The sequence below is a fragment of the Meriones unguiculatus genome, chromosome 4 (assembly GCF_030254825.1).
Source record: "Meriones unguiculatus strain TT.TT164.6M chromosome 4, Bangor_MerUng_6.1, whole genome shotgun sequence".
Lineage (NCBI taxonomy): Eukaryota > Metazoa > Chordata > Mammalia > Rodentia > Muridae > Meriones > Meriones unguiculatus.
The window spans coordinates 50,962,515-50,986,926 of record NC_083352.1 but is presented as its reverse complement, the minus strand read 5'-3'; the positions used below and the strand labels follow the sequence as shown (position 1 = coordinate 50,986,926).

The 24,412-nt window shown below is 37.5% G+C and overlaps 1 protein-coding gene across 3 annotated transcripts in view; it reads left to right on the top strand.

Annotated features, from left to right (window-relative positions):
* Galntl6 (polypeptide N-acetylgalactosaminyltransferase like 6) overlaps window positions 1–24,412 on the top strand; it is a 1,307,600-nt gene that overhangs the window by 827,659 nt on the left and 455,529 nt on the right. The gene's annotated exons all lie outside the window — the stretch shown is intronic.

Below are 24,412 nucleotides of genomic sequence, written 5' to 3'. Positions count from 1 at the left end.
CCTCTTCCCATTACTATGGAACCCACTTGGACACTAAACTGCCATGGGCTACATCTGTGCAGGGATTCTAGGTTATCTCCATGCATGGTACTTGGTTGGAGTATGAGTCTCTGCAAAGACCCCTGTGTTCAAATTTTCTGAATCTGTTGCTCTCCTTGTAGAGTTCCTGTCCTCTCCAGATCTTACTATTTCCCATTTCTTTCATAAGATTCCATGCACTCTGCCCAACAGTTGGCCATAAGTCTCAGCATCTGCTTTGATAGTCTACAGGGCAGAGGCTTTCAGAGGTCCTCTGTAGCAGGCTCCTAACTTGTTTCCTGTTTTGTTCTTCTTCTTATGTTCATCCTCTTTGCTTGGGATGGGGATTGAGCATTTTAGTCAGAGTCCTTCCTCTTGATTAGCTTCTTTAGATGTACAGATTTTAGTTCATCCTATATTATATGTATTAAAGTACATCCTATATTATATGTCTATATGAGTGAGTATATACCATGTGTGTCTTTCTGTTTCTGGGACAACTCACTCAGGATGATCCTTTCTAGTTCCCACCATTTACCTGCAAATATCATGATTTCCTTGTTTTTCATTGCTGAAAATATTCCATCATGTAGATGTACCACAATTTCTTATCCATTCTTCAGTTGAGGGGCATCTGGGTTGTTTCCACGTTCTGGTTATTACAAATAAAGCTGCTACAATCATGGTTGAGCAAATGTCTTTATTGTGTACTTGAGCCTCTTTTGGATATATGCCAATGAGTGCTATGGCTGGATTTTGAGGAAGCGCTATTCCTAGTTGTCTGAGAAAGAGCCAGAATGATTTCCAGAGTGGTTGTACAAGTTTCCATTACCACCAGCAGTGGAGGAGGAGGGTTCTCCTTTCTCCACAACCTCTCCAGCATGTATTGTCACTTGAGTTTTTGATCTTGGCCATTCTAATGGGTATAAGGTTGGTTTTGATTTGCATTTCCCTGATGGCTAATGAGGTTGAGCATTTCTTTAAGTGTTTCTCTGACATTCGATATTCCTCTACAGAGAATTCTCTGTTTAGCTCTGTACCCCAATTTTTTAATTGGATTAGTTGGTTTGTTGCTTTTCAGCTTCTTTAGTTCTTTATATATACTGGATATTAGCCCTCTGTCAGATAAAGGGTTGGTGAAGATTTTTTCCCAATCTGTAGGCAGTCGTTTTGTTTTGATGATGGTGTCCTTTGCTTTACAGAAGCTTTTCAGTTTCATGAGGTCCCATTTATTGATTGTTGCTCTTAAAGCCTTTGCTCCTGGTGTTCTTTTCTGGAAGTTGTCTCCTGTACAATGAGTTCTAGTGTCTTCTCCACTTTTTTTCTAACCGATTTAATGTGTCTGGTTTTATGTTGAGGTCTTTGATTCACTTGGACTTCAGTTTTGTGCAGGGTGATAAGTATGGATCTATTTGCATTTTTCTGCATGTAGACATTCAGTTGGATCAGCACCATTTGTTGAAGATACTATCTTTTTTCCATTGTATAGTTTTGGCATCTTTGTCAAAAATCAGGTGTCCATAAGTGTGTGGGTTTATTTCTGGCTCTTCTGTTTGGTTCCATTGATCCACTATTCTGTTTCTATGCAAGTACCATGCAGTTTTTATTACTGTTGCTCTATAGTACACCTTGAGATCAGGGATGGAGATACCTCCAGAAGATCTTTTATTGTAGATGATTGTTTTAGCAATTCTGGGCTTCTTGTTATTTCATATGAAGTTGAGAATTTTTCTTTCCAGGTCTGTAAAGAATTGTGTTGGTAATTTGATGGGAACTGCATTGATACTGTAGATTGCTTTCGGTAAGATGGCCATTTTTACTGTGTTAATCCTGCCAAGCCATGAGCATGGGAGATCTTTCCACCTTCTGATATCTTCCTCTAATTCTTTCTTCAGAGACTTGAAATTTTTTTCATACAGGTCTTTGACTTGCTTGGTTAGGGTTATACCAAGGTACTTTATGTCATTTGTGGCTAATTGTGAAGGGTGTTGTTTCCCTAATTTCTTTCTCAGCCCTTTTGTCTTTTGTATACAGGAGGGCTACTGATTTTTTTTTTTGAGTTAATTTTCTTGGACAGTTTTATTTATTTCCTTCACCTGTTTGATTGTATTTTCTGTACTTCTTTAATTTTTTAAGGGCTATGTTCAATTCTTTTACCTGTTTGCTCGTGCTTTCCTGTTCTACCTTGAGAGCCTTATTTTCCTCTTTTAAGGCCTCTATCATTTTCATAACCTCAGGTTTAATTTATTTTTTTCTGCGTGGGTCTGATAATGTCTCCAGGACTTGTTGTGGTAGAACTGTTGTTTTCTGGTGGTGCCATCTCGCCCTGAGTTTTGTTGCTTATGTTCTTAAGTTAGCCTCTAGCCTTTTGGTTGACTCTGGTGTTAACAGACTGAAAGATTTCCAAGCCAAAAACTAGTCCCATGCCACACAGGCCTCCTCAGGATGGGCCTAATTTTATATATCTAACATACTAAATTACCAGTTGTAATTTATTAATAGATGAAAAACTTCTACCAAGTAGGGAGGAATATATTCATCCTTAATAACCAAATTAAAAATCCACTTGTGAACAAAGGTATTTGTTTCATTTCTTTTAGAAATGAAAATTATTTCTGTAGACCAACTGAACCTTTAACATAAAGAAATTTCTCTTTCTGCCTACTTGTTCGTTAAATCAAAAAAGTGTTTGTTCTTAGGTTCATCATCATACTCAAGAAAACAAGGGGGGGGAAGAAGTACTCAAGTCTACGTTAACATTTTTGATCAGTGTTTGTGATGACTCCATAGAAAAGAGTAGCAATTTCTCTCTACAACATCACTTTTGTAGGAAAATATTATATAAGGAATATAGCAAAACAAACCAGCTTCTTACATGCTCATGCCTTCATCCTTTATAGTTTCTGTCATGGCCAAAAAAGGCCACAGATTGAGAAGTTTGAAAGTTATTTTAAGCAGTATTTTATTTTCTGTATAGCAACACAATTATATATTAAATAATAGTAAAATTATCTGCCATAGTTTAAAACAGAAGAAAAACGGGAGACATCTCAGGTTAGAAAGTGCCTCCTTCCCTGGACAATTTTTTTAAAGCTTCTTCTAAATGGTTTGGTGAGATAAATATATCCCAGAACTAGTCATTTCTGCTTTCTATGGCACTTATGATCGATGGAGTTCAAAAGAAAACCCAGCTTTCACAACTGCTGCCACAAAGAAGTGGTACTGATTGTACTTGTCTAGAATTCAACTCAAGTAATACATATTGTACTTGTCTAGAATTCGAATATGTCCTTTGATTTTTCAGTAATGACTTTTGAATAATTATACCATATTATGATGATGATTAAGATGTTACGCATACAGGAAATAAGAAGTTGCACCCTACATGGAGAATTTCAGAAGTTCAAGTGTACAAAAGTTAGAAAAAAATGAACCTGAGCTGATAAGTAAGGAGTATAAAATAAAATGAAAACTGATCGGGGATTTACAACCTGCATTAAATTATCTTACAGTGTGAATACATTTTTTGTAAAGGAATAAGTGTTTATTAAATAAGTGAGTCACGAGCAAAATGAACTTTACAGATTTAGTCTGATTATTTTTTATTATGAGAAACTAGTAGAAATAAATCTCAGTAAAAGATTGTAGCTCTCAGGAACACATACATGATCTGCAGCTTTAGAGTAGCCTTAGGGGAATTGTACTGCATCGGCTGTATTCATGTATGTCGAGCCTTCTGTCATCAGTGCATCACTGCATGAATGTATACGTGTCTACAAGTTATATTTTATGAAATTACCAATAATGGGCTCTTTAATTACAAAAATGACAATTTCAGTTTAATTTGAGTATGAGTTAATAATTCTCATCTTGACATTAGACTCTAGGCCATAAGTATACACTTTGCTTTTTTTGGATCAAATGGAGCAACTTCACCTCCAAAATGAAGGCTTATTCCTCTAGCATTGCCCAGGAGATACTAACATTGGTCTCTATCAATCTCAAATATGATCTGTTTCTAATGATCCAGAGGGCAATTCTATCTGATTATGACTTTTTTTTTTAATGGAATTCCCAATTAGTCTTAAAACTCTCCTGTGATCATAATATACATGACTTCTTTATTTACATGATTAATTATGTATTCCTTAAATAATAATCTTTCACCTTAAAGTTAGGGGTTAAAATTTGCCAAATACTACATTTTTTTTAGATTTAAAACAAATGTTTATTTTAATAAGACAAGGAGTTAATAGTGAAGCCAAAGTGCTATTGTCCTTGGCAATTTTCCTATGCTTAATGTGATTAATCCTTTGTTAAATGCTTTAGAGATATTTTCAATAAATTAACGTTAGAAAAACAAACAAAAATAAAGTCATGAGCATAAATGAAGGAGCCTATTGCTATCTCTTTATTGTCCTTTCATTCTGGTCTTGGTATATCTTGGAGCTCTTCACCCATTCTCCTGACTTCTTCCTAATTCCTTGGCTTGCCATGACCTTGGCCTATTTGCTGATGGGTGTTGGTAGTACAAGCCAGGGTCTATGAATTTAGCATGGAGAGACAGCTGTTTTCCCAGGTTGTGTTGGTATAAACACCGATCTCCCACAGGGCATCGATTATCTACCATCTTTTGTAGGATTTACCAGGTGAACTCATCCTCATTTTCAGGGTTTTCAAGCTACCACGTCTCTCCCTGAGTTGGAACAGTTACTAGTTAATAGTGTTTATTGTGTATTCAGAATGGGTTGTTAGAGTATAAAAATGTCAATATTTTTTAAACATTGATAGCTATCTCTGATACATATGTGCACATATGATGCAAATACTACATTTATATTGTTCATACCACTTTTAAACATTTATTAGTTGTATCCTGAAAAACAAAATGAAGTAATTTTGATTTATCATTAACACAACTTAAATGATCATGTTATCAATATTTTTCTACTTACCATGGAAGACTTCGAAATAAGCTTCATTTTCATCTCCCTTGACTTCTTATAACCTTTTGTGAGTAATTTGTTTTAGTCTTGTTTCCCAAAGAACCAGCTTGAGCTAAGCATCTGGTCCCCGTCTAACTTGTTTCTAATTGCTATTGCCTCCAACAAACACATTCCTATATCTATCACTTCTCATTTCTAATTCTCAATGCTCTATCATAAAAGGCTCCTGGGTTACATTAATACAATACACCATTGAATCTCTAATTTCTTTGTTGCCATAGTTTTAATCAAAGTATTACATAGACTTATAATGAATTGTATTTTTAAAAACTGATATAATAAGAATGAGAGTTTATTTTTTCTTAAGTGGACATTGATTTTTTTTAAAATCCTACAGGGTGCTAGAAAGCCACAAATCATAATCTTTTACATGTATGGGAATCAAGAATCTTAAAACATTTTGAAGTTGATCTTAGTTTTAAGAAAGTATGCTGGACTTTGTGTCACTAGCATACAACATGAGAATTTTTCCCGTGCTGCAAATTTGTCTAAACAATTGTCGAGCTATATTTTAGGTAATTGGACTGGAGAATTCGATACTACGAGGGAGCAGCTGAGAGTGGCCATTGTCACAGTAAATTCTACCAGAGTGGACACAGGACTAGCCACAGGATTATCAACATGGATTGCTGCAGCCATGAATCATCTGAAGGAATGGGCGGGCATGGGAGCGTTAGCAGGCCTTCTGGTGTTGGTCTCCTTGGTTTGCCTGTGGTATATATGCAAGATTAGAGTCTCACAACAGTGTGATGCAGCCATGATCATTCAGGCCTTTACAGCCATTGAAGCAGGACATTCTCCCCAAGCATGGTTGGATACCATAAAAAGCTAAAATGATACGCTCAGGATGCGAGGCTAAGCACTGCACTCAGGGTCAGCAGCTTTCGACCCAGAGAAGAGCATGTCTGATTGCATGTGGGTTGATGCCCCAGGTCCCGCCTCTGAGAAAAAGGTGTTGGACGGGTCTGATGCTCTTTGGGTGGATGACACCTAAATGAACATCAGTACAAAGTCCCTATTTATTTCTAATATCAGAGATCAGACCTCTACTCTTGCCTGATGCGTCTAAAACAAAAAGGGGGAACTGTAGAGAGCTGCGGAATGCTATGCCTTAAAGATAGAGCTGGTTTCCGCCTTCCACCTTCCCGATGGTGAGTGCTCTCTGTCACGAACAATTCCACATTTGGCTAAGGCTAAGGATCTGGCTTGCTTCCATGTATGTGGACCTATCTGCATTGCCCCGTGGCACACCTGGGTTGGCTACCCAGAGGCTATTTAAGCTGTGGGCTGGCTTTCCCCAGGGTCCGAGGATTGTTCAAGGTTCCTGAATAAACTGCATTGAAAAAAAAAAAAGAAATTTAGTTGAAAGATAACTCATTTCAAGGAATCATGTGTCCTGGTATGGTCAGTAATAAAACATTGACCAAAAGTGATGTGGGAGAGGAAAGGATTTATTTATGAGGGGAGATAAGGCAGGATCCCAAGACAGGAAACTGGGGACAGGAACTAAAGCAGAGACCCCGTAGGAACAATCTTTACTGGCTTGCTTCCCCTGGCTTGCACAGCTACATGTCTTGTACTACCAAAGCCTCATCTTTCCAGGGATGGTGCCACCCATGTGCACTGGGCAAGCAAGAAAATTCCCCAGAAGCCAATCAGATAACAGAGCTTTCTCAGGTGACTCTAGTTTGTGTAAAGTTGCCAACAACTAACCAGGAGAGTGCTAACTAACACCAGAAAAAGATATGACGACACTGATAGCTCTTATGAAGCCCTACTTTCTTCAAAAAAAAAAAAAGTTACTTCTTAAACTTCTAAAACCAAGATAGTAAGAGTTTTAAGATGCCTATGATTGAAATCACAACATGCATATTCTTTCATTACATACACATCTCTGGGGACAAATGTCACACCTCAATTCTTATTGCCCTTTTTAAAATCTACTTTACAAACACTCCACAGTTTCTCCACTCTGCTGATAGCAATTTGGATTGGTTCCAAGTTCTTGTTATATGAATAAAGCCAGTAGGATTACCATGTAATTTCCTTTGGTGCCCATGCACATGAATTTCTAGAATTGCTAAATTATAGGTTATACACATCAATTTAGAAGGTAATAGTTGCCAAAAAGTTGTCCAAAATGGTTGAAGGGATTGGTATTTATTCTAGCAGTGACTGATAATTCCATGAGCCAAAGACCCTTAACAGTGCCTGTTACCTTTGCCAGTCTTTTTTCTATTCATTTATCATTGCAGTTGTATAATACTATATAATTTTCAAGTCGATTTTATATCGTGATTACCAATAAGTTTAGCAACGCCTTTCACAGCTTCACTGGCAACAGTAGAAATTCATAATTTTAGCCCATATGTAGTAATGCTTTGAAACAATGTTGTGGTCTAGGATTGTCAATTTTTTTTCTTATATCTTAATATCCCAATGTAGAATTTGGATGAAGGATAACATGATATGCCTTTTTTTATTCATGTGGATTATATTTATTTGTGAATACTGAGGGTTTTAGCTAACTCTTTATCAAGTGCAATGGGTTACTCTAAGTCATTTTAAGTATTAACTTATTTAATTCTTATGTCATCTTTATGAGCCAACTCAACACCATAAATAAAGAAGCTGTGGTCAAAATAGCAATATAACCTGCATATGATCACAGAATAAATAAATGTCATAACCTTCAACATTATGACATGGGGATATCTAGCAGACAGCTTAGGTTTCCCTGAAACCTACACATAGTATAGTATGTTCATACCCGTACTCATGTATACAAACATGTATGCCAATGTATGCATATGCATAGAAACACAAATAATACTTAAATATTAGAAACTAGAATAGTAGATACTAATTAACCTATTGGCATATTTTGAGAGTAATATGAAAAGAGCATATTCAAAGTAATTTTATGTGGTGATTGTGCTTTATTCCTTACTTAAGACTTAAAACTTTAATTTCCTTTTTTAAAAATTGCTTTTGGTATTGCTGAAACAAAATGCAACCCAAGTTGACCTTAAGGAAAGACTGTAAGGTAATCTTGTTTTAACAGGCATTTTAACTCTAAGACTAATTGTTTCTGTAAAGAGAATATTGAACCTTTGAAGTGAGTTTTTTGAATGTGGAAAATGTTAATTATGCACATATTTTGTGCTTAGAACACAAACCCTGGTTTCTAAATGTTAACTTTATTATGCACAATGTATGATGCAGTTGAGTTAATGCGGCTGGGGAATTTTTAGTGTCTAAATTGCCTTTCTTGTGTATAGTTAAATTTGCAAACTCAACATTAAGTTAGAATACCTTCTGGCATTTAATTAGGGTTCCACCCATGATTTTAAACTAAAATGTGCTATAATGTGGAAAATTTGGTTATTTTCATCTTCCTTTCTAGTCTTTGTTCCTAGTAGTTATAATACTAATGTACTGTAATATGGCATTTTATTTTTCCTACTAGACTTGGTGTGAAATATTCTTGAACACATTTAAGTATTGTTACAAATGCAAGCTCATTCTCTTAGGTAGAAGGTGTGTATGTACGTGTATGTGTGTGTGTGTGTGTGTGAGAGAGAGACAAACTATACATCCATGATGATAACATGAAATAGCCACCATAAAGATATGAGGTTTTAAATTAATATGTGAATGGTATCTTCCTATATAGGCATATACCTAGACCCCTAATGAAAGTTACCTGATTTTGCATATGAGCATACAAATTCTCCAGTTAAATTTAAATTCCACATAATAAATTTCAAGTATAACCTATTCCACATACTGCATGGGAAAATAATTACATTAGTGAATCAACTCTGCTTACTCTCCAATCTGGCCAAAGGTTCAGTTTTTAATCTGGTAACTCCACTATCCAAAGGGGGGAAAAAAAAACTCCTCAAGACAGAAAGTTAGCCTCTGTGGCAAGGTTCCTAAAATGCTTACTGAATTCTAGGCACAGCTAGAAATAAATATTACTATTTAGGACCATCCATGCCTATCAAATCCAGCCCAATATAAAATATTTTAAGGAGATATTTTGTTTAATAAATAGAAAATAAAACCTCAGGCTTAGATAACTCTAGTATACTTCCAAAGCCATTACATGAAACAATTAAGAACTAAAATACGAAAATTAATTTCTTTTTAAAGATTAAATCTTATCAACAGCTGTTTATTGTATGTGCCTACCCAGATTTGTTCTCCATGGTACAGGAAGGCAAGAGCAATATTTACAGAAGTGCATTTAAAACGCATTTGAAAATCGAAGAGAACGACACATTGGGTACACTTCTCTGACATAGTCGGTAGAGGCCCAACTCTGCGATGCTGAATATTTTGTGAGTTCAGTTTCTTTTTATTGTTATTTGATTATTTTTTACATTTCCCTCCCTCATCTCCTCCCGGTCCCACCCCCTTCCTCTTTCCCCACTATCTTCCTGCTGTAGTCCACTGACAAGGGCGAGTCCTCCTCCCCTAATAGCTGACCCTAGCCTATCCAGTCCCATCAGGACTGTCTAGATTCTCTTCTGCTGTGTCCTGGTAAGGCAGTCAGGTAAGGGGGAAGTGATCAAAGAGCAGGCAGCCCAGTTTAGCTTCTTGCTGTTGGAAAATAAGTTAACTAGGATGTGCCCCTGTCAAATGAGAGTAATTGCAGTAGTTTCTTCATAACCTAAAAAAAAAAAAAAAAAAAAAGAAGTATCATTTGAAGAGAAAAGCCTAGAAGATGGCTTAAATATATCTTAAATATGACCAGAAAATACTAACTAAAAATGAACAATTGCTAGTTGGATTTCATCAAAATTTTAAAAGCCTGTTCATTGGCAGATACCATTTAACATCAGCAAAACATGGATTGTGACAAAATATTTGCAGTAGTTACATAGGACCAAATACTTTTGACCGGGATTTTTAAAGTTACTTTAACTCAAAAGTAAGGTGGAAAGGAGCATATCTCCTGGAAGATAAACCATAGTGTTGAACCAAAAAGTTTTCCAAAATAGAAATTGTTTTTTTTTTCTTTTATATTTTCCATTTTTATTAATAAAATGTACTCACTTTGTATCCCAGCTGTGGCCCCCTCCCTTCTAATCCTACCCTCCATCCCTCTTCTCTCCCTATGCCTCTCCCCTAGCGCACTGATAGGGGAGGTCCTCCTCCCCTATCCTATCAGGTCTTATCAGGACTGGCTGCATTGTCTTTCTCTGTGGTCTGGCAAGGCTACACCTTCCAGGAGGAGATGATCAGAGAGCCTGCCTGTTAAAATTAGAATTACCTAGAAGAATTCTTAAAACTCAGCTGTCTAGATTGCATACCAAACCAGTTACATCAAGTGTCTTAGGGTAAGACTCAGGTTTTAACATAACCTCCTGAGAGGCTCAACGTACAGAGAACTTGGAAATCCAGTGTATTCATATTCCTGTGTAATTTTTAATTAACAATAGTCTCCAGCGTCCAGTCACCAGCACAAATAGCAATGAGAGGGCTAGGTGTTAAATTATTTGAATTGGTGAATCCTCTAGCACTGAGGTGAAGAAAATTGAAATTTGCATCTTAATTTTGAGACTCCATAGCTACAGAGTATTTGCCAAATTGCCTTTTATGAATCACAATTTCCTTGTCCTTGGGGTGGGTATGGTAATTATCACTTCACAGAATCATGGTAAGAATTAAAGAGGGAATCTCCCATACCTGTGACTACAGACCAAGCTCTTTCTACTAATTACTGTGCTCAAGTTCCGGTTTGTTTGTGCCTCTCTGATGGAATAACCCCTTTTTGCCTTTGTCTCAGTTTTCAGGGTGCGCATCCTTCTCTGACATGCTCCTTGCCTCACAGCGTCAGATTTCCGCTTCCTTCCAATTAGTGATACCATCACTCCTATGAAAGCGTTTTCTTCTGCTGGCAATCACAGCCATCACACTCAATTTAGCCTCCAGCTCAAATGTGAGACAAGCGTTCCCTCTCGGTGCTTAATGGTGCTGCAGAGAACAGGCTATAGCATTCAGCAAGAATTTACTCAAGGCTCCAAAGTGACAGACTGGCTTGCTATTAGGTGTTATTAAGCCCAGAGCTTCTGGACCCAGCTGGCCGCTGGGTTGCTTACCAGGTCACCTCTTTATCTGTCTCTATTGGCATTCGTGCACAAGGGCCAGTTTACCCTGCATTGGCAGGCTGGATTGTTCAATGTGGTAATTTGGCGCTGTCTTCCCAAAGAGTGGAAAACATTTGTCAAGGATCCTCAATAGCCTTTGAGGAGCAGTGTGACGCGATGACGGGTACCTTACTCCGGTCTTTTCTCTGATTTAAGGCTTCAGTCTTGCCTCCTACAAACAATGCTCAGTGATTCGTAATCAGCAACTCTATACTGCCGCCAATTCACTGTGATCATTTCTCTTCAGCTTCAGCCACAAACATATTTTGATATACTTCAAAATTTAGAGTAAATCAGAGCATGCTACCCGCACTACTGTCTGTTTAGAACAGAAATAAAGAAAAAGGAATAAAAAGTCTGGGGAAAGTACATGTGGATGATCCTATCTTTGTTTCTCTATTCATGAAATACATCAGATAATTTGACTTCATCATGCGTGATATGCAAATTTCATTTAGGTAAGTTCTGTAGGTGATGAGAATGTTACTTAGTACGCACACACTTAGGCCGCAGCGTGAGAAGGAAGATGACAGAAATGTCTCAGGGCAGACGTAGCTCATGGACATGAAGCCTGTGAAAGGCAACAGTGGCAGAAGGAAGAAATGCTTGGCGTTCTCATTGTGTATCTTAAGGTTGTGACTGAAAATAAAAGAGGAAAAGCTTTGAAGATGTTCTAAGGTAGAAGTTTGGCCCTACAGTCCCCTACCTCACCAAAGAACACTAGTAACACCCACTCCTCCATGCCAGGGGCCTTTTCCTTTCTAGACATATTTTTTTTTCTTGTTTCTTGCTCAGCACATTTTTCTCCTTGGCAGCTAAGATTAATCATTCGAAGAAAGTTATCCATCCTGTTTTTACCTGCTGCCACTATGATGGAAGCAAATCAGACTAATCAACTGCAGAGCTTATTTTAGCTTAAGGAAAAAGCTGTGGTGTTCTCTAAGCATATAATCCTACTATTTGTGTGTGGGTCTAGCATCATGGAACTAAGAATGCCCCCATCACTTTTGTCAGGGTAAATGGAGAACGTGAAAGCAGTCCTAAAGCATACTGTTGGGAGGATATTACAGTCTACTCAGGCTGTTCTAGAGAGACTTCAGATTAGGTGATGTATAACTTAAAACAACAAATTTCTCCTAGCTTGCAGGCTGAGAAATCCAGGATGGAAGTGTCAGCTAGTTTAGTGCCTGTGCAGCTTGATGCAGCAGCTGGAGATTGCTGTTGTATCCTCAAATGGCAGAAGAACAGGGAAGCTCCCTTCAACCCCTCAAATTAAGTATATTGTATGAGAAAGAGTCACTCCCTCTAATGTCATTACTCAAATTTTTATAATATGTACTGTGTGTGTGTAAGAGAGAGACCGACCTATTTTGTTGAGATAATTCTCATTTTTTAATCATCTTAAATTCTCTTGTATTTTTTCATTTATTACAATTTATTCACATTGTATTCCAGCTATAACCCCCTCCCAATTCTATCCTTCCTCACTCATGTCCTTCCCTGCCCCTCTTCCAGTCTACTGATAGGGGAGGTCCTCCTCCCCTTCCATCTGACCCTAGTCTATCAGGTTTCATCAGGAGTGGCTGTATTTTCTTCCTCTGTGGCCTGGTAAGGCTTCCCCTCCCTCAGGAAGAGGTAACCAAAGAGCCAGCCACTGAGTTCATTTCAGAGACAGTCCCTGCCCCCCTTACTAGGAAACCCACTTGGAGACTGAGCTGCCATGGGCTACATCTGTGCAGGGGTTCTAGGTTATCTCCATGCATGGTCCTTGGTTGGAGTATCAGTTGATTTTGTCTTCCATTTCAGATTTTTTAAAAAATATAACAACATAGTTTATTTTTAATGTTTTTTTTTTATCTTGTTGCTTTACTGAACTTTTTTAAAACAGGCTCTAATTTTCTTTTTTGTGTGTATTATTTTATTTAAGATTTTTATTTTTGGTTCAGAAAATATGAATTTTCAAGCTCTCTCCCTCTCTCCTTCCCTTCCTTATCACTCTTGCTCACCTGACCACACACTTGCTCTGTATCTGGGGTTGACCTTGAACTTCTTCTTTATTTTTAATTTATTTATTTACTTACTATTTATTACTATTTATTCATTTGGAATACTGGCTGTGGCATCCTCCCTTATCTCCTCCCAATCCCATCCTTCCTCCCTCTTCTCCGCCTGTGTCCCTCTCCTAGTCCACGGATATGGGAGGTCCTCCTCCCCTTCAATCTGACCCTAGCCTATTGGATATCATCAGAACTGGATGCATTGTCTTCTTCTGTGGGATGGTAAGCTGACACCCCCACCCCAGGGGGAAGTGATCAGAGAGCCTGCCACTGAGTTTATGCCAGAGACAGCCACTGTTCCTCTTACTAGGGACCCTATTTGGGTACTCAGTCTATGGACTACATCTGAGCAGGGGTTTTAGGTCATCTCATGAATGGTCTTTGTTTGGGGTATCAGTTTCTGTAGGGCCCTCTGGGCCCAGAATTTTTTTGTTTTTGTTTTTGTTTTTGTTTGTTTGTTTGTTTGTTTTTGGCTCTGTTGGTTTCCTTGTGGAGCTCCTGTCCCCTCCAGGTCTTTTTATCTCCCTCTTTTATCATAAAATTTCCTCACTGCCCAAAGTTTGACTATGAGCCTCAGCCTCTGCTTTGATACCTTAATCTTTCAGAGTCTGTCTGTGGTAGAATCCTGTCCTGTTCCCTGTCTTCTTACTTCCTATATCTTCCTTGTTTGCTCTTCTGAATAAGAATTGACCATCTTCCCTAGGGTTCTCCCTCTTGAAAAATCATTATGGGCTTAAGCATGTTATCTGTAAAACTAAAACTAATTTTATATCTTCTTGTTTTATTGAATGACTGTTATATTTCATAGTTGCTATGGATGACCTCCAATATTACATAGAGCAGAAGTGTAAGGCAGACATGCTTGCTTTCATCCTGATCACCACTGATGTCTGCTATGTGTGTTGATAAGTTATCTTTATTATTTTAATGTAAATTCTTCCTGTACATTATTTGTGATGGGTTTCACCATGAATGAATGTTCATTTTTCAATATTTTCTCTGTAGTTAGTAAGAAGATAATTTGATTGTTATCATATGTTCAGTGATTACAATGATATTACTAACTTATTTATAAGTGTAGAAACAACTTTGCATCTCAGTAATAAATTTCACATCCTCATATGTTTTAATTTATTTAATGCAAATTTGGATTAGATTTGTTAGAATTTTGTTGAAGTGTTTCGTATCTATATTGATCAATTAGTGGTGAGTTTTAATTTGGCTTTCTGCATTGTGTTTGTTTGGCTTTAATAGCATGATAATACTGGTTTCACACAGTTGTACTCAGTACACAGTAAATTATACAAGTGTTTACTTCAAATTTAAGAGAGTTTATAAAATAGTGTCATTACTTGATGCTCTTTGTTTTGATTTTTCTTGTTCATGTTTAGTAGCATTTACAAGTAAGCCATCTGGTCCTGTGTGTTCTGCACTGGGAGACTTTATTTACTAAAATAATCTCATTTACAATACAGTATTTTGGCTTATCTATTTGTTTATGATTCAGATATAGTAATTTATATGTTCCAAGGAATGTATCTTGTTCTTATACAGAGAAAAAAGAATATACTTATAGAAGAGAAAACTGACTCACTCAAAATGTGTCATAAAGCAAGGAAGGAAATTATATAATAGTATTAATTCATAAAGAAGATACAAGTATAAATATAGACACACAAAACATCAGAGCACATAAATTTATAAAGCAAATATTGGTAGAACTAAAATGGAAAATAAACAGCAATATACTAATAGTAGGAGACTTAAGTGTTCCCCTCGTAGTAATGGATGGAACATCCTGACAGAAAAATCCATAAGGAGACAGAAGACTTAAACAATGCCATAAATCTATTGAGTTCACCCACTTCTACTGCATATTCTTCCTACCAGTAAAGGAATACACATTCTTCTCAAGTACATATAGCTACTGTAAAGGCTAGAGCACCTGGTTATTCACAAAAAATATATCAACAACCTTAACACTGAAATCAAAGTATCTTATCTAGCCGTAACAGAAAAACTAGAAATAAAAGATAAAAGGAACTCTGTAAAATTCACAAACAAGTAGAAATGAAACCACACATCTGTGAACAAAGAAGGGTGGACGCAGGACTAGCCACAGGATTATCATCATAGATTGCTGCAACCATGAATCATCTGAAGGAATGGGCAGGCATGGGAGCGTTAGCAGGCCTTCTGGTGTTGGTCTCCTTGGTTTGCCTGTGGTATATATGCAAGATTAGAGTCTCACAACAGTGTGATGCAGCCATGATCATTCAGGCCTTTACAGCCATTGAAGCAGGACATTCTCCCCAAGCATGGTTGGATACCATAAAAAACTAAAATGTTACGCTCAAAGAAGTAATCAAAATAGAATATATCTTGAGACAAATGAAAACATGGCAAAATAGGTTGATGGCAAAGCATGTCTATGAAAAATTAAAATGACCTCAATCTGGTGTTATTCATTAGGAAACTGAAAAAGAAGCAAACCAAGATCAAAGTCATCAGAAAGAAGTAAATACATAGAGCAGAGATAAATGAAACTGAATGTCAAAAACAGCAGAAAACATCAAAGAAACTTTGTATGTTTGTGAATGATTGTGTACTATGTAGTGTGTACACATAGGTATTTGTGGATGTAGCATCCCTATGTACCTGTGGAGGCCAGAGGAGAATGTTAGATATCCTGCTCTGTCATGTTCCATCTTACTACTTCAGATAGTCTCTCTCACAGAATGTGAAGATGAGATGGCTGCCACCAACCCTGAATCCACTCCCTAATTAATACTGGGTTCCACGCACACTCAGGACCATGGCCAAGTTTTTCTTGAGTTTTGAAATTTTGAACTCAGGTCCTCATGCTTGTATAAGGGATCTTACCTGCTGAGCCATTTCCTCAGCCCCTGAAACTGGGGTTTTATTATTTTGTTTTGTTTTCAAAAGTCAACAGAATTAAGAAACCTTTAGCTGCAAATCAAAACAACCCTGAGATTTCACCTTATACCCATCAGAATGGATAAGATCAAAAACTTAAGTGACAATATATGCTGGAGAAGATGTGGAGAAAAAGGAACCCTCCTCCATTACTGGTGGAAATGTAAACTTGTACAACCACTTTGGAAATCATTCTGGCTCTTTCTCAGAAAATTAGGAATTGTGCTACCTCAAGATCCAGCTATACCACTCCTAGGCATATATCCAAAATTTGCTCAAGTACACAACAAGGACATTTGTTCAGCCATGGTTATAGCAGCTTTATTTGTAATAGCAAGAATCTGGAAACAACCCACATGTCCCTCAATGAAGGAATGGATACAGAAATTGTGGTACATTTACACAATGGAATACTACTCAGCAATTAAAACCAAGGAAATCATGAAATTTGAAGGCAAATGGTGGGATCTAGAAAAGATCATCTTGAATGAGGTATCCCAGAAGCAGAAAGACACGCACAGTATATACTCATTCATAAGTGGATATTAGACATATAATAGAGGATAATCATGCTAAAATCTATATATCTCAGGAAACGGATCAAGAAGGAGAACCCTGGGTAAGATGTTCAATCTTCATTCAGAAAGGCAAACTGGACAGACATCAGAAGTGGGAGAAAGCAGGAAACAGGAGAGAAGCCTATCACAGAGGGCCTCTGAAAGAGTCTACCCAGCAGGGTATCAAAACATATGGTGAGACTAATAGCCAAACTGTGGTCAGAGTCCAGGGAATCTTATAAAAGAGGGGGAGATAGAAAGACCTGGAGGGAACAGGAGCTCTACAAGGAGAGCAAGAGAAAAAAATCTAGTTCCAGAGGTCTTTTCTGAGACTAATACTCCAACAAGGTCCATGCATGGAGTTAACTTAGAACCCCTGCACAGAAGTAGCCCATGGAAGCTCAGTGTCCAAGAGGGAACCACAATAATAGGAACAGGGACCGTCTCTGATATGAACTCATGGGCTGGCTCTTTGATCACCTCCACCTGAGGGGGTAGCAGCCTTAACAGGCCACAGAGGAAGACAATGCAGCCACTCCTGATGAGACCTGATGGACTAGGATCAGATGGACAGGGAGAAGGACCTCCCCTACTGTGGGAGGGGCATAGGAAAAGAAGAGGGAGGGAGGGTGGGATTGGGATGGAATGCGGGAGGGTGTTGCAGCCAGGATACAAAGTGAATAAATTGTAATCAATTAAATTAAAATAAAATTTTAAATAAATATATATAAAGAAAGCTTTAGCTAAACTAAGGAAAAACAAAATATACCAAATAAACAAAAATAAAAGAGGAAATTGTTATCACTGGAATAAAACTGTCCACAGGAGACAATGATGAGAAGCACAAACCCATTTTTTTCCCCAAATTCCTGTTTCTTTTTATTACTGGCCTCCAAATAATGTCCATTTCTTGTAACACATCTTTTGGGAAAGCATCCACATAAGACGTTTTGGATATCTTGATGTCCCTTATTCATTTTTTCCATATGACATAGTTCCCCAATTCATATATTGCCCATGCCCTTGAGGGGCAAATGTTGCTGACCATGTCGCTGTCAGGTGAAGGTGAGTGACAGTCCCTCTATTAAAAAAAAAAAAAAAACACTCATCTTCACTCATTATTTTTTTTTTTTTTTCACAACAGCACATATATCATTCTAGCCTGTCTGTCTCTCCTTGGAACACACTATTTCCTGTATGAGAGGTCTATAGTCATGTAAATTCTAACTTTGACCTGGGTTTCAGTTTTTCTCTCAGAGTTGGTAACCCTGTGAAATAATATAACTGGCCCTATGTTCTGTATTCCCAAACATCTAAGTGCGGAAGAGTCTATGATAAAATGTCAGTTGATCCAGAATTCAGCGAATGTGTTAGATTTGGACTGTTTTGTCCCATCCATGATTATAGATTAATCAGCAAAGCTCCCAAGAAAAATAAGGGCGGAGACTTAAATGTGACATCCCTCACCACAGAGACTGAGACCTACAGGCTTAGGAGACAGGAGGGATTGTGAGGTATGTTTAAAAAGTATAATCTGTCAACAGATTTGAAAGTAATAAGCAAAGAGAAAGCAACATTTTAGGCAGCTGGTGAGCACCCCTGTTACCTGTCTTTGAGAGGCAGAAGCAGGAAAGTCAGGAATTTAAGGTCTGCGATGATTTGAATGAGAAACGTCCCCCACAGGCATATGTATTTCCCATTGGTAGCACTGTTTGGAAAGATTATGGGATCATTAGAAGCTGGAGCCACACTGGAGGGTGTTATACCCAGTTCGCGAGCCCCCAAAAGATCTCCAGGAATCGACTCCTTTGCAAAACACATGAGGGTCTTTTTATTGTAAATCATAAGCTGCAGCTTGGGCCTACACAGCCCCATCGCCAAAGCGGTGGGAGCTGAGCGCGCGGCGCCCAGGTTGGGTGATATAGATTCTGGTCCATCCCAGCATGCCCAAGGCAAGGGCAATTCCTGCCTGGCAAGCATCTATTGGTCAAGGTGCTACATTTTGAATCGATTGGCTATAGGAAGGTTCCCAGACCATTAATGACCAGGTGTCCCTCCCTAGGGGGAGGGTCCAGTTTCCTAGAAACTGTATCTCTAGTGGGTGGGAAAAGAACGCAGCGAGGTAGCTCTCCCTCTCAGGGCATTTACGAACTGCTATACCGCGCCTACTCTACATAGTCTTAATGATCGCTGCTTATCTTTTGGTCTCTCAAGGGCATATGTAAGTAGGGTGGGCTTCAGGAGTCTATCAGCCCGCCGTGCTTCCTGTTTTCTTTCTCTGCTTCCTGTTGTGGCTGAAATGTGACCGGTCAGCCTCCTGTTCCTGCTTCTACACTCTCCTTGTCTGTTGCCATACTTTCCCTGTCATAATGGGATCATGATCCACACAAGCCTTTTCTTCCTGAGGTTGGTTTGGTCAGAGCTGTTTACGACAAATATCTGAAAAGCATCATCAACTACATGGTGAATTCAAGGCCAGCTTGGGCTGATCAGGTACCATCTCACAGAAACAAACAAAAGTCAAATAAAAAGAAGTTTCTGTACTATAATTATCATAATCTAACTGTGGTTTCCAAGAGGAAAAACCACATTAATAATTTACAATGAATTTGTGCCTTCATTCATCACTTCTTAGAAAAGCCCATTGTAGATAAAAATCATTTGGTATACATTGGTGCTGCTTGTAAATAAGTTGGCCAGTTATTTGAAAGAAGTTCTTAAATTCAAGAGGTTGAAAAATAAATGGGAGCTAAAAAAGAAAAAAAAAATATGAAGAGGATTCACATTCAAGAAATTAGAAAGTAGAAAGAGAGAGAGAGTATATTTATATATTTAACAATTATACAACAAGAGGTCATAAACTTAAGAGGGCAAGAGAGGGACAAGGGAAGAGTTAGACGAGTGCCAAAAAAGAGGGATGTAAATAATGAAAATTCAGTACTTACGTATATAAGAATCCAAAAAAAAAAAAAAAAAACTTTTTTGAGAAAAATGTTCACAAACAGAAAATCCCAAGCACCTACATGGAAAGGTGTTTTATTGTTGCTGCAGTGTTAAAATCCTAAGCACTTTTTATCCTCTGAGTGTCAAGAGATAGGGAAACAGTAGAAGGAAAGAGTCTGAAGTACACTGGAGCTTGGGCATCTTAGCAAGAGCTGCACTCCTAAGAAAAACTGACTTTCTCCCAGCGGTAAACAGTAGCCAATAGCTCCTCCTTTTGAGATGGAGACTTTGTGCTGGGATTTAGTTTTTCTTTCATGCTGTCACATGCACTGTGAGCTCATATGTAAAGCTGTACAGCAAATATATTAATGTATGAAAACCTCAGACATGATTCCAAGCTCTGCATGCTAACCATTTGCTTGTGATATCTCACCTAACCCTGTGAAGATTTTCCTTGGAGGGTGGGATTGGGAGGAGACGAAGGAGGAGTCCACAGCCAGGATACAAAGCGAATAAATTTTAATAAATAATAGTAATAATAATTTTAAATAAAGTAAGAATAAAAACATTTTCCATGGTTTTCTAAGTAGAGTTCTAAAATCCATCTTTTTTCAAACCATTTCTTCTTATCATCATTATTATTATTGATTACAATTTGTTCACTTTGTATCCCAGCTGTGGCCCCTTCCCTCATCTCCGCGCTAGGCCAAAGAGAAAGAGGCTCCAGACAGTCCTGGTGAGACTTGATAGGCTAGGGTCAGATAGTACGGGATGAGGACCTTCGCTAAAACCCGTCTTTGTATCTGACTTCCAAACCTTTGTAGCTTCATAAACTATCTTGCTTCTATGTAATATGAGCTCCTACCATTTTAAGTAAAATGATATATTGCAAAGAAAGTCTAGGTTTCTATGATTCTGCTCTCTTGTTCCTGAGGCGTTCCCATTTTGTCCACCGGAAAAATTTGCATCTATTATTCTGGCTGTTACCATCCTATGCTATAGGTGTAACTTAATTATTTTATTACAAACGTTACAAAGGCTAACATACATTGCCTTTATGCAATCATCCTGATTATTAAGGCTTGTGTTTCTCAAACTTAATCTTTCTAGTTGAGTTTCACACTAAGTAAAACTAGTTAGAACACATAAGTCTCCTCTACTTTATTGGGTGAATATTCTGGAATCACAGGAGCAGTTCCATGTTTTGTTTTCATTCCATTGTATCAATGCAGAGAAGAGTGTATAATTCCTGGTGTAATTACTGGCAGTATTTACCCAGCTCCATTATCTGTCAGTTTTGATTCCCCTTTTTAAAAATGGCTCATTTTAGATCCAATTCACTAAGCATCAATAAAAAAATAAAAACAATTATAAATTGAATTTCCATGCAAATGTGGCCTTTTCCTTATGCTGCATGAACGCACATCCATCACACTATTACGCCTTACATTGACAATATAGTAGTGAAATAACCACGAAATACCCATGTTCTAATTGCTTTGACAGCTGCCAAGGTCAAAATTCATTTTTTTTCCTAAGAAATTTTGTAAAGGTCATTAGAGACTAATGAAAGTTTCCATTTCATACTCATGAAAAAAAAATGCAGAGCATCTAATTTTCATAAGCAGATGCCCAAAGACACACACTAATATTTCTACCAACATAGACAATCGTCTCTACATTTCTCACTCACAAAGGTTTTATGGTAAATGGAACATTTGGTAGTCTGTTATGCTAAGGCATTAAGTGACATGATGCTGTGAAAAAAAAAAAAAAGAGTGTTAGCCACCCTTTCCATCATGTTAAGTCTTGATGTATTCCTTTGCAGTGACCTGGCCTTACTGGGTTTCTCACATATAGATGAAGAGTCCTGGTCAAAACCCAATGGTTTTGAAGATATTAGTATACCAATAGCCATTTCTGCAGTTACTTAAAGCTTCAGTCAATGAAACGAGGATTTCTCACACTCTCTCACTACAAATTCCTTCCTCATACTTAATTATGTAGGTTATTACATAGGTTCAATATTCAACGTCAACTCTGAGGAGAATTTTTGTTTGTTTGTTTACTTGTTTTAATCCTTGTGATTTGAGTTATTTTCACTTTCTGGTGATCTCACCATTACTAAAAATAAGTTAATTTAGAGATAATTTTATCAGGATCTGGAAACCAGTGAAATATGTATTAATGAAACAATACAAAAACAATTATATCTGTGATGTTTAATAAACCTTAAATGTATTCTGTAAATGTAGTCACAACCCCAAAACTTAAGCAAACTGTGAACATGGAATCTGTGATTATAAAATGACACAAAGGAATTTGTACAATTCTACAGCTATCAGGATATAAATCTCAATATATCTGTCCAACTTCACTCTGTTTCTTACTTTTATAAATAATAAAACTAGGCTCAGAGTTTATGTAACTCTATATTTATTGAAAATTTAACAATAAAGGTGGAAGATTCTTTAATAGTCGAACAAATTTTGCAAAAATATAACATTAATGAACAGTTATGATGAAGGAAAAGAAAGCTAACAACACCAAAAACCAGAAAGAAAGAAAGAAAAAGAAAGAAAGAAAGAAAGACGGATCAAAAACCCTAAAATCCACCCTTAAGAGCTTTCAACCCTTTGGAAACAGCACCCACTCCCCTTACTAGGGATCCAACGTGAAGTCTGAGTTGTCCACAGGCTACATATATTAAGGTGGCTTACATCCAGTCCATGCGTAGTCCTTGGTGGGTGCTTCAGTCTACAAAAGCCCCTCTGGGATCTGGTTAGTTGGCTCTGTCAATCTTCTTGTGGAGTTTTTGTCATTTATATGTCCTGCTATCCTTCCCCAAACTTTTCCACAAGTCTCCCTATGATTTATGCAGTGTTTGTCTGTGAGGCTCAGCATCTGCTTAGATTTGCTGCTAGATGGAACCTTTCAGACAACAGCTACGCTAGGCTTCTGTCATGTGTGTTTTTCTGGTTCTAGGTCACCTCACTCAGGATGATCTTTTCTAGTTCCATCCATTTGCCTGCAAATTTCATGATTTCCTTGTTTTTAATAGCTGAGTAGCATTCCACTGTGTAAATGCAACACTGTTTCTCTATCCATTCTTCAGTTGAGAGACATGAATGTTGCTTCCAGATTCTTCTGGCTATTACGAATAAAGCTTTTATGAACATAATTGAGCAAGTTTACTTGTTGTATGGTGAAGCATCTTTTTTCTTCTTTTTTTTTTTTTGGTATATGTCTAAGAGTGGTAAAGCTAGGTCTTGAAGTAGAGCTATTCCCAATTTTCTGAGAAAGTGCCAAATTTATGGGTTGGTGGGAGGAGTTCACCTTTTTTGAAGAAAAAGGTAGGGTCAGTGGGGAAGAGGGAGGGAGGGTAGGACCGGGAGAAGAGGAGGGAGGCAGATAAGATTGGGTTGTAAATTAATGAATTCATTCATTTAAAAAATAAAATAAAGATCAAATTGTTAATAAAAATTAAAAAGGCTTTCAACATAAATAACAAAAACATTATTTCAGGAGTTCAGACTGAATTAGGGGAATTATATCATTGGAGGTAAATTAGAGTTGAACATCAGGGAGAGCAGTGCCCAAATATGTATCCCCTGGTTGAATTTCATCAGGTATATAGAGAGCTATTTATATCTACTTCTGTTTTTGCAATATGCCATTGACATTATCAAAAACAAGACCTAGATATGAAGATTTGTGAGTGTATATTTATACACATATGTGTGTATGTATGCATAGCACACACACAGAGACACACATGGACACTTGCACAGGATCAGGGCTCTTTGACCTCAATATGTACCCTAAAACAAATTTAAGTGGGGATTATCACTATATTCTATGTCTTGTCAATACTGAACTTCATGCTCTGTTCGCCAAATCCATTGCTAAATATCCGCACAAGTGCTTTAAAGTCATAATTGAGTACAACGCTTACAATTTTTGTTTTCATGCTCTCATCCATTTTAATGACTTTTCCTTATTGTGCTCATTGATATTACCTCACCTTTACATGGCAGCCATTTCATGTCCATAATAAAAGCCCTATTATTATATACAAAATTTGGCCAATGAATACATTCTATGTAAGTAACTCATAGGGTTTTAATGCATTAAAACCATGCTTATGGACTAGCTGTTTCAGCACCCATGCAGAAAGCAGGTCGGAGAGGCAAGGAAAAACAGTATTTAGTCACAAGACTAGCACAAGATCTAGACCCTACAGGAGAAAAGGTTTCTCTGACCCCAGATGCATGAGATTTCCATGAGTTCCTACTGCTACAGCAGAAGGCCACCCAGTTTTATAATCTGGGTCTGTTTTAAAGTCGTAAAAACTGGCCCAAGCTTCCTGTTTTGCTCTTTAATATTTCGGCAATAGCTAGGCACTCATCACACTGTAATCTGAGCTGTGTGCTTTTCTACTGTGGCAGTCTAAGTGGTAACCATCTTGTTTCGTGAAGACACTTTTAGGTTTAGGAACACCTACCAAAAACAGCTCTTGAGTTTCTATTGATTTATAGTCCTATGCTGTATTAGATTTAGGATATTATGAGTCATTTGTTTTTACTCATTAAAAATGGTCCCAGGTCGATTCAGTGTTGCTGGTTGATGTTTTCACGAATATTACTAGCATGTATGTTCTGCACTTTGAACACTACTTTTTAATCTTATTTCTTCATATCTGAGAAGTGGTTTTCAATTCTAATATGTATCTAGAT